This window comes from Equus caballus, chromosome 5 (genome assembly GCF_041296265.1).
Source record: "Equus caballus isolate H_3958 breed thoroughbred chromosome 5, TB-T2T, whole genome shotgun sequence".
NCBI classification, from domain to species: domain Eukaryota; kingdom Metazoa; phylum Chordata; class Mammalia; order Perissodactyla; family Equidae; genus Equus; species Equus caballus.
Genome location: NC_091688.1, coordinates 29262250 through 29274341, shown reverse-complemented (window position 1 = coordinate 29274341; position 12092 = coordinate 29262250).

The window sequence follows — 12092 nt, the reverse complement described above, 5'->3', positions numbered from 1 at the left end:
TCATGCTACTAGGGGGCGGGGACTGGACCTCACAAGGCAGCCTCCCTTCTCTGTGCTTGTGCCACCAGCTTGACATTGCTGCCCCATCAGGAGACCTAGCAACCACACTGAGAACCTTGCTCAGAGGATCTCCTGATGGAGGTAAGTGACGCCAACCCCAGGGCATGGCTATGAAAGTTGTTTCTTTAAGTTATCTCACAAAGTCTGTTTAAGCCTGGCTTCTGTTTCTTGGCAGGGGTATGAGTCCCTTCTAGACAAAGGATTGCACAGCCCGGAGGAACGGTAGCCATTCATCTGTTGACTAGTCATGTCTGACCTGATAAGGTATGTGTTTGTGTTCCCTCTGGACGTCACTGAATTTGAGCCTCTTGTGTGTTTGTGTTGTATCTGTGTTTGTGTGACAGGAGACGCCTAACAACTGCTTTCTTGATGCCTCCCTTTTCTGTTATAAACTAAGAACCTGGCTTTTGGACCTCGCAAAACTCTCTCAGTTCCTCAGCTTCTCTACCAGCAGTCCTTGGGCAAGTCTCGACGTCTGCTTGCTTTGTTTTCTTATGTGTTTGTCTTAAAGGAGGTTCCAGCACCAATCACTTCTAAAAATTTGGTTGTACCTTTCCTGTGGATCGTCTCCTCAGATGTCACTGTGGTGATTTTGTGCTTTTGGTCCTCCTTCTGGAGGCCCTTTATCAGCGCCAGGATCAGCTGTGTAGAAACCCCATGGTCTACCGAAGCTTAGCTCCTATAAAGGATCTTATTTCCATATTAGGTCAGAGATAAAATCAGAACTCCTACTTCTACAGAGAGAAATCCCAGAACTCCTACCTAACAATGCCTTGTGGCAGTGCCTGGCTGATACTGGGCTTAGTGAGGCCACAGACCACTTTGTCTCTCTGTCCAGTCATCAGGGGTATTACAACTCTGAAAAACACCTTGAGGAGATAGATCCATTTTCCACTTGGGTCTCGCATCAAACACTAAAGTCTTGAGCCTCCTCTGGGCAAAGTCCTGTGGTATTTGTGCCACCACCAAGTATCACCAGCTGCCCCTAGGCTGTTGGTTGGAAACAGACCCTAAAGAGAGACCCTAAAATATAGGAGGAGGGAAACTCCATCCTGGAGGAGAGCCTATTGGGCTGTAGCCTCCAGAATTGGAAGGCTTTTGGGTACTCCCCACTGACCTGAAAACAGTTAATCTTTTTCTGCAGTATGGCCTGGCCACAATATTTGTTGGAAGATAGGAAAAAGTGGCCAGAAAATGGGATCCTAAATTTTACACCATACTACAATTAAATCTATTTTTCAAAAAAAAAAAAATCAAAACAAAACAAAAAATGGTGGAAAGGCTCCTATGCCCAACACTTTATGGCACATTATCAAAGTGAAGGGTTACCCAAAAAAATGTAAAATTTGCAAATTAAAGGTTGAACCAAAGGCTTCGAAAATATTGCCCATATTACAGAATCCTTTTGATGAAGAGGACTTGCTCCTCCAAGCCAGGAAACCTGAGGCCAAAAGAAGACCATGTCAAAGTCTACCTTGCTCTCTGACCCCAGCTTCAGCCCCACCGTCGAGCCAATCAGGGACCCCAGCAAGACCTCCACCATTTTCTCCTGATACCCAGACCTCACTTCCGCTCAAGCCAAAAGCTATAACCCCAAAGTCCCTCACCCCTGTAGATTTGGGACCAAATTCATTGCTGTCTAGCTGAGTAATTCCCATACAGGGAATCTGACTCTCCAGCAACACAAGACTTTTTACCCTCCTCTTTCAGGTAGTACAACTAGATTGGGAACTAGTTACAAGCCTGGAATCTACCCCCTGAGACAGGTGCCTGATGGGAATGGTGGACTTCTTAATGTGCACATCCCGTTTTCCACCTCTGATTTGTATAATTAGAAGGCACACGCTAAAAGATTGAGGGCAGACCCAGAGGAATTCATTAACTTGACAAAGGGAATCTTTTCCACCCATAATCCAACCTGGGCAGATATCCAAAGCCTGTTAACTACACTTCTCGTGGCCAAAAACAAGTCAGCTGTTCTGTTAAAGGCAAGAGAACAAGCAGACAATGAATATGACCCAGAGTCAGATATTCACAGGCCCAGCAAACAGGCAGTACCAGGGACTGACCCTGGATGAAATCCCAATGACCCAGATGACCAGGAAAAGCCAGGGCATTTCCAGGGTCTGCTTTTGAGAGCTATGTGAATGGTGAGTCAGCCACTCATTAACTACTCTAAATGAGGGAGACCCAGCAAGATCCTGAGGAAAACTCCTCCGCCTTTCTACAGAGGCTGCGGAACTGCCTCAGGTGTTGTACCAACTGGGATCCTGAGGCCCAAGGCAGTACAGTGATTCATTTTTTTTTTTTTTTTTGAGGAAGATTAGCCCTGAGCTAACTACTGCCAATCCTCCTCTTTTTTGCTGAGGAAGACTGGCCCTGAGCTAACATCCATGCCCATCTTCCTCTACTTTATATGTGGGACGCCTAGCACAGCATGGCTTTTGCCAAGAGGTGCCATGTCCGCACCCGGGATCCAAACCAGCGAGCCCCGGGCCACCAAGAGTGGAACATGTGAACTTAACCTCTGCGCCACAAGGCTGGCCCCAGTACAGTGGTTCTTAATACCTATTTTATATCTCAAATTGCTCCAGAAATCAGTAGAAAACTCCAAAAATTAGCTGATCCTAATTGTGCACAGCAAGTAGAGGCTGCTTTCAGGGTATTCAACAACCTGGATGAAGCAGAGGAAAAGAAAGATGATAAAAAGATGGAGGGACAGGCAGCTCTGCTCACAGTAGGCCTCCAGCCTGCTCAAGGCAACCAGAGAGGGAGGAAGAAGATGCCATGGTGAGCAACCCCGGCCCCCACTACGGGACCAGCCGGCAACTGTGTTGGGCGCTAATCAATGGGCATACTGCTGGCAGGAAGGGCAATGGCTGCAGGACTGTCGGAACCATCCTCAGAGAGGGAGGGGATCAAACAGGACTAAGTCATGCCAACTTCCCTTGACTACAGATGAGATGTGACGAGGCCGTGGGGCTCTGTCTCCCCTGAGGAGCCCGGGGACCCTGGCAGTGGGAGGAGAGCAAGCTAAATTCTTGCTAGATACTGGAGCACATTCTCGGTGTGAAACACCCAGAAGGGAAACCTTTCCCAAGAGGAGTGTGATATCAAAGGAGTGTCAGGAAGAGGAGAAACTAAAAGTTTTCTGGAGCCTTTGACCCATGAAATAGGATCTAAAATGTTAAAGCATTCTTTTCTACACATACCAGAATGCCCTGTCCCACTTTCAGGGAGGGGCATACTATCTAAGCTGGGGGCCTCAATAAACATGGAGCAAGGTAAGATAGAGATCCAAATCCCTAAGTCTGGGAGTTGAGCTCATGGCCCTATTGCAAGATATGCCAGCCCCTGAGAAGGAAGAGATTCCCCTAAACGCTTTAAGCCAAGTAAACTCGGAAGTCTGGGCACTAGGGCAGGTAGGACAAGCAGCCAGTGCCACACATGTAAGGGTGGAGTTAAAGTAGTTAGATCATCAGCTTCGGGTAAAACAATGCCCCATGAAGCCAGAGGCCATTAGAGGAATCCTTCCTGTAATTAACAGACTTTTAGAATAAGAATTGATCAGGCCATGTAGATCCCCTTGGAACACTCCCATTTTACCCATTAAAAATTCAGGAATGGGAGAATATAGATTTGTTCAAGACCTTAGGGTTGTCGATGAAGCAGTCCGAGAGGGACATACGTCCTGTAGTACCTAATCCTTACACCCCGCCAGCTAATCTCCCTGGAAACAGTAGATTCTATACAGTGCTGGATTTAAAGGATGCTTTTTTTCTGTATCCCATTGGATCCCGAGTCCCAGGAAATATTTGCCTTTGAATGGAAGGACCCAGACTCCCACCAGAAGCAATAGTAGTGCTGAAGTGTCTTACCCCAAAGGTTTAAAAACTCCCCTACTATCTTCAGGAAAATTCTAGGCCTAGATTTAAGAGAATTAAATTAGAACAGAGTACTGTGTTACAGTATGTAGATGACATCCTAATAGCCAGCCCTACTAAGGAAATCTCCCATAAAAACGCTGTAGCTATGTTAAACTTCTTAGCCAATAAGGGATATAAAATGTCTAAAGGGAAGGCACAAATATCTAAGGAAACTGGAAAGTATTTGGGGTTTATCATTTCAAGGGGGCAGCGCAGAAAACTGGTAAAGTCAGCTTGCTTCACCAAAGACTCATAGGCAGCTACAAAGATTCCTGGCTTTTGCCACATTTGGATCCCTCTCTATGATAAACTACAGGGACCAGAAACGGACCTCTTTGAATGGGATAAGCTGTATGACCAAGCTTTCAATGAGCTTAAAAACTTACTAATGGAAGTGCCGGCACTAGCCTTACCAGACCTCAGCAAGACGTTTTACCTATAGGTTCATGGAATAGCTGTAGGAGTGTTAACCCAAATGTTGGGACCCCTAAAAGGAGCAGTAGCCTATTTCTCAAAGCAACTAGACACTGTAGCAAAATGATGCCCCCCGTGTTTGAGAGCCATAGCTGCCACCTGCCTATTACCAAAGGGCCTATTACCCATGCCTGCCCAGAAGTGATTGATCAGGTTTACTCAAGCTGCAAAAATCTCCAGAGCAAACCGTTGCCTAAGGCAGAGGAAGTATGGTTTGTAGATGGGAGCAGCTTCATGCATAATGGACAAAGAAGAGTACATTATGCAGTAGTGTCTCTTCATGCAAGGAAGCCAAGGGGCTAACACCAGGCACCTCAGCTCAAAAGGCAGAAATAATTGCACTAACTAGAGGCTTGGAATTGGAAAGAGGAAAAATAATACCTATATACACAGACTCTAAGTATGTTTTCTCTGTAATTCTCGCTCACGGAACCATTTGGCAAAAAAGAGGACTTCTTAATAGCAGCAGTAAAAAAATTAAACATGGTCCAGAGATCCTTAAACTGCTAGAAGCAGTACAGGGCCCAGAGAGAGTAGCTGTGTTCCACTGCAAAGGCATCAAAGAGGAGAATCAGAGACCATAAGAGAAAACAACTTGGCAGATGTAGCTTTGAGAAAGGCTGCCATACCAGACAGCTTGTCCAATTACCATTAATTCCCACTCTACCCTTATATGAGTTTACACCAGTGTACTCCTCTGATAAAGTCAGGGAAGCCACCACAAAGGGTTACCAATGGTCCCCAATAATCCAGGGCTGGATGATAAACCAATAAGGACATATTTGGGTCCCCAAACAGCCTGGGGGCTCCTTAAGAGTGCTCGTGATGCTACACATTATGGAAAAGAAACCTTATATCTGTGGCTAACGAAAGTCAGAAGCACCCCAGGTATGAAGGATCTCATTGACAAAATAACTGAACAATGCGTTTATTGCCAAAAAAAACAATGTGCAAACTAGACCTCCCGTACCCGCCCTGGCCAGAGAAACTCAGATCTGGGGAACTTTACCAGAAAAGATTGGCAAGTTGACTTTATTGGTACGCCCATGGCCCCTGGGGATACAAATACCTCTTGGTGTTTATGGATGCATTCACCGGATGGGTTAATGCTTTTCCCTATAGGTTGGAAAGGGCAGATGAGGTAACAAAGGTGTTGTTAAAAGAGATGATTCCCCGTTTAGGGTTGTCCCGAGCAACTCAGTTACAATGGGCCAGTCTTTATATCAAAGATAACCTCCAAAGTGGCCAGAGATTTCAAAATTAAATGGAGGCTAAATGCTGCCTAGAGACCACAATCATCTTAAAAACCCTGAGCGGCCAATCAAAATTCTAAAAAAAAAACCTTGGCTAAACTGTGCCAAGAGATGCAGGAAAATTGGCTAAAACCACTGCTAACAGCCCTCACTTGGATGAGGGCCGCCCCAAAAGGCAAACTAATGCTTAGCCCCTTTGAAATGACCTATGGGAGGCCATTCCCTAAAGACTCAGATTCACTCATAAACCCAGACCCAGAGGCTCCCATGGCAATCAAACACATAATCAATCTAAAACAGGTGGTAGATGCCCTCAATAAATATGGAAACTTCTGTCTTCCCACCCCCACAGAGGTCAAACTCCACCCTTATGAACCTGGAGATTGGGTCTATCTTAAAAGTTGGAGAGGCAGTTCACCCCAGGATCAGTTAAAACCCTTTTGGGTGGGGCCTTGCTAGGTGTTACCAACCACACACTCTTCCCTGAAATTATAAGGAATCACCTCTTGGATCCACCACACACGAGTGAAAAAGGCATCCATGTCTCCAAATCAAGAGAGATCATCACAGACAACTCATGACTCTGAGTTTTCCTGCGAACTGCTCTGATTTGAAACTCTTGTTCCAGGGACATCAAGAAGATCAGTAAATCCCAATGACCTGCCAATTTACCTTGGCAGAAGTACTAGGGATTACATTTGCTATATTTATGCTAATAGCTTTAACCCTCACACTTACCTGTGCTTCCACTGGTACTCCTATAACCGAGGGCTTTGGCTTTGCTGATAGAACGCATCCCTAACCCACAAAATACATTTGTCTCACTGGATAATAATAGTAACCCTGACTTTGAGAACCCCCTTGGTTTCCAGATGGAGATGGGAAAACAATACTCTAGTCAGGCTAACACAGGATATCCTCCAAGGAAAGGACCTCTCTGACTGTTGGTCTGTCACCACCAGCCCACAGCAGATGGGGCCCATGCTCTCTTGCAAGGGATGCCAGCATCTCCCAGGGACATATGTAGGCAAACACATACTTGGGAGAATCTATCACACCCCAACCCAATAATCTGGATAAATCCCAAGCCACCTTTGCATTCCCCTATACCTTGGTGTTTTCCATCAAGGATTCCAACATGGTAGACTAATGTAGACTCTAATTTCAACCTTACAAAAAAAAAGAATGTGCGGGGAACTCAAACATAACATACACACCTGGGCGGAGAGCACACCACGTCAACACCTTTGACTATATGCCCCTACAGTGATTTCAAATACCCTTTTCGAATGAGACTAGAATCTCCGGCACTTGCAAGGACTCCATCATAGATGCCGGTGTAGGGGAAAAACAGGTGACTGTAAGCTGGCCATCAGAACGCCAAAGTGTGGGGACTAATTGGAATAAGTGGGCAAACTGGAGAAAAAATGATGATCAGATTAGCCCCAAACTCCAAAGTCATTACCCTGGGCGTGATCCACTGAGGATGCTCAGTCTAACAGCATGGTTACAGTCCGCTATAACTCTCCTACCAAAAAAGACTATCCCTCCCCAACCTCGCCTTATTTGTTTTCTCTTGGGATTCATGTTTCTTGAGGGCCAAACAAGCCAGGGGTTGGTGGTCAGATGTCTAGATACCACCCAAATGAGAGGTACATGGACAATAGGGTATGTAATTCCACCTGAAGATTAAAGTTTTCACAAATAGAACACATGCAAAAAAACTCGCCTTAGACGTACAAAATGAGTTGCTGGCCTAGTGGTAGCAAGGGTAATGTCCCTAACTGAGTCACTGGTGGCATTGTCGGGAGGTACCATTTATAATGCAGTCACTATTAAAAAAGTCACTGCCACAGTGGCCATGGTGGCCAGCAAATCAGCCCTAGACTTTAAGGTGTTATAAAAGTCCATCCACCCTTTAGCCAAAACGGCTCTAAATCATAGAATTGCTTTGGATTACCTTTTGGCAGACCAGGAAAGAGTCTGTGCCCTAACGAATATGTCTTGCTGTTTCTATGAATGCTAGCGGCACTGCAAAAAAAGGCTGCAACTGGGTTGCTGAAAAAAGCCACTTGACTAACAGAAAAGGGTCAAGCAGATGTCACAGAACACATCTGGAATGGGGTCAAACAAGCCCCTTCGGCTTAACTTGGTTCTTCCTGCTTTGGGGCCCCCTAATAGCTGTCCTTCTTCTCCTGCTCTTTGGACCTTGTATGCTTAATTGTCTGGTGCAGTTTGTGATAAAACACATTGAAGCAATAAAATTACAAATGGTGGTTACACATGGATACCAGCAGCAAAGGGCAATGTCTAATGACTCACAAACATATCTTAAATTAGCTAGGGAAAAATATCTGCTCCTCCATTGGTTCCTGTGATGACAATGCCCATACCCAGCAGGAAACAGTTACGGAAGGTGGAGTTTCAGCCTGTGCCCCTCAAGAATGAGGAGCAGGATAAAAATCTAGAGGAGGGATTTTGTCATCCGCGCATTCCCTAAGCAGCTCAAAGGAAGTTTAAAGGTGCATAACACTTCCTCGAGGTTCTCAGCGCTATGTTGGGAAGAGATAACCACTGTCAACCGGCCTGAACAAGACTGAGCCCCACTGCAAGGGCAGCATTTGTGCAGACGGCCCAGAGATGACCCAAAGATGCCCTTCACTTCATCTTAATACTAAAATCTTCAGCCCAGGAGGAGCCTAGGCCTTACCGGCATAACATGTGATGTATGTGAAAGCGTGTTTTCAGACTGCGCCTGTGCAAGCTAATACTCGCCTCTACATGTGATGACAAAGCTTCCCTTTTAAATATTCATTCCCCACGCAAAAGAAAAGACACCTGCTTCTCTTTGTTTGGGGAGCGACGACTTCGGAAATGATTCCACGTGGTCTCCTATTTACTGGAAATAAACTCTACTTTGTGTGACAACTACTTCTGGTGGAGAGTCTGATTGTAACTCCCCAGGAAGCGAACCCACCTTGGTAACAGTGATACAGACTGAATGTTTGTGTCCGTCTCTCAGAATTCCTACGTTGAAGCTCTGATTTCCAAGGCAATGGTATTTGGGGGTGGGGCTTTGGGAGGTGCTTAGGTGTAGATGGCGTCATAAGGGTGGAGCAGCCATGATGGAGATTAGTAGTTTAAGGATTTATAAGGTCCTTATAAATAGAGGAAGAGACCAGAGCTCTCTGGCTCTCTCCCCTTGTCTCTCTGCCATATGAGGACACAACAAGAAGGTGGCCAGGAGGAGGAGACTCACCAAGAGCCTAAGCTGCCAGCACCTTGATCTCAGACTTCAGCCTCCATAACTGTGAGAAAGGAATGCCTATTGTTTAAGCCACCCAGTCTCTGGTATTTTATTTAGCAGCTCAAGCAGACTAAGACACAGAGTAGCAAAATAAGCCAAGAAGGCATTGTGGTACACAGTTACCAGTCTCCTTCACACTAAAAAGCATTACATCATGTTCATTATGCCCCTATTTAAGAAGACAGGGGCAATTCCATTTGTACTTGACCCTCAGCAAGTTCTCTATTTAGGGTCACAGAGATCATAACATTAGACACAAAACAAAGGAAATAAATAAGGAAAGGAAAGGAAAAACAACTAATGCTTGGTTACACAATGCACTATATTGACAAATAAAAATGGCAAGTAATAGGATATATTGGAGTATATGAGGAAGCCATTTTGTGTAAACCTAATTCGGCCTGACCTTGTCTTTCCAAAAGCGCCTGACCGAGGCTGTTGAGCATGCATTGTATATCTGCTTTAGACATTCCCTATGGCAAAAGCAAAGGCCCTTGAGATAAAGGTGCAACTTCCCTCCCCCTCCCAATGTTGGCATTTCTTTAAGAATTGAGCATCTTTACTTAGGCTAGAAACTGATTGCTGCACTCACCTGTGACCACCCAGCTCAAGACAATAGACTTGCCTCCTGCTACGCCCTACGCCCTCCGCCCTCCAAGAGAGCAGACCCACTACCTGCTGTGTCCATCAAGTGCTGTGCCGACAGGGCAATCTTGTGACTATTGTGGGGGGGACATTTCAATCATATGTGAAACGTCCTGTATGGGGGTATATAACCATTCTGTATACCTCACTTCCTTGGGGCCCTTTCTTCCTTTGGGAAGAAAGGCCCTGGGCCATGGTCCTCAGATTTCAGTTCAGAATAAACTCACCTAAATTTTCATTTATAGATTGGTTATGGATTATTTTCGTCAACCATATCTACAAAGACATCCTAATGTTAACATTGATTATTTGGTTTTCAATTTTAGGCTCAAACTATTAACAAAATACTGGAGAGTTAACCATGCTTATGGAACAGAGGATAGATGTCACCCAACTTTGATTTTGTAAAAGTAAAAACATAGTTGAAAGATGTAGAGAATTGGAAGAGGGAAGGAGTGGGGAGGGCAAAGTGTAAATGCAAAGGTCAAAAGTGGGGGAGTCAAGAGATATACTGCCTCTAGAGAATGGGAAAAGATAAAGAGACATGAGTAAGTCCCCTGACAGTACGCAGGTCAGCGTGTGACAAGAGATTTTCACACACTGAGGTATATGGGTTAGCTATTCTGGTTCAAAACTGTTTCAGCTTGAACTAAAGAAGCCTGACTTATGGTCTATCAAACATACACTGTGCATCTGCTTTAACCATTAAAGTAAAGAATGCGTTAGACATTATCTCAAAGTAGAAGAATGCACTCTTTTAAGATAAGAATGCATACTTCCCCTCCTCTGCCCACCAGTATCAGTAACACCTATGTTAGTGCTGCTGAAGATAAGTTCCCTCTCACAGACATCAGGGTCATGTTGACCTACTAATCTGCAACTGAATACCTCTTTGAAACTTTGATGAATATGCATCCTGGGCATGTTGAATGTATGTTCTTTGTTCGAATGAAGGTATAAAACTGTACTGAAAACCGTGCTTCTCCAGAAAGCTTTCTTCCTTTGTGGAGACTGCCTTCCAAGATTATAGTCCTGAAGCTTGGTTCTAATAAAGGTCACCTCATCTCTCTTATCTATAGAATGGTTATTGGTTGTTTTGTGTCAACATACGGAAGAAGAGGGGGAGGTTATATAACTGTATAGCTGGAGTGGGAGTAGATACAGGAGGATGAAAGTCAGCTGTCATAGCATGCAGTCAAGAAGCAATGTCTAAAATGGATATATAAAGAAGTAGCATACACATAATATACAGAGGTAAGGAGGCAACCACCAGAAAAATCAAGTATAGAAAGAGTTCAAAAGTAGTTGCTCCAGGATAGCAGGATTAAGTGGAACTGGGAACTGTTGCCTTTCTGTACTGCCTGGTTTACTTAACAGTTGTGCCCGAACTACGTTAATGAAAATGCTAGAAATAGAAGAGGGATGGTTGTGATGCATTTGAGAGACCTATGCATTCAAAATAGTAAAATTGAAATGTATTGTGTTGTTTAAAGGCCTTTATCTTTCCAGAACACCCAGCCATTTCTTAACGGTGTAAGATAGCCAGAATTTTACTACACCAGTTCTCCTTTCTATCTGAAGTAGGTCACTATCCAGCTCCTTCTTACAGCCACTGAAAACTAGAAGCCTGCAGCTTGGTTGCAGTGTAACTACTTAAATAAAGAATAACCAATTAATTAGTCATTAGGTACACTACTATTTTGAATGAAATCAGGCTTTGCCCGAAGATATTGGTCCTAATATATTTTGCTTGCCTAACTGGCAGTTTTATGTGTATACAGAGCATTTCTTCCCAAGCAAGAATCCACAAGAACCTTATACTTTTGTACGCCCGGCACCTGTAGCCCATTATCCTCTGCCAGATGGCCACATGTTAATCCCTCTCCCAGAGAACTTTGCTCACATATTCTCCTAGTGCCTGTGTACTTAGCACCTATTTATGTCTTTGACTTTTTGAGTAAGGAAAAAGATAATGTTTTCGCTAAGTAAAAACCAGGCAGCGAGCAAAAAGAAGACATCAGTGAAACAAAATGGAGAATCCAAAAGTAGACCCAATTACATATGAATTTTAGTTCATGGTAAAGGTGGTTTTTTTAAACAAGGAGGAAAAACATGGATCCGCTGACAAACGGTTTGGGGGAAAACTAAATTCCTACCATGTTCCCTCATTTTGGTGCCTCAAAGATTTAACATGTATCAAGGAGTTGAACATAAAATAAACTGGAAAATTTCAAAAAGGAAATATGAGTGAAGGTAGGAAAGGCCTTTCTAAGAAGGATATAAAACCTAGAGACTAAAGTAAAAAACTGATAACTTTGAATACATAATTTTTTTCTCTATGGAATAAAAGTTAGTCTAAACAAAATCCAAAAACCAGTGTCAAATGAAAAAAGATACTTAAAACATATATGGCAGCAAAGCGCTAAT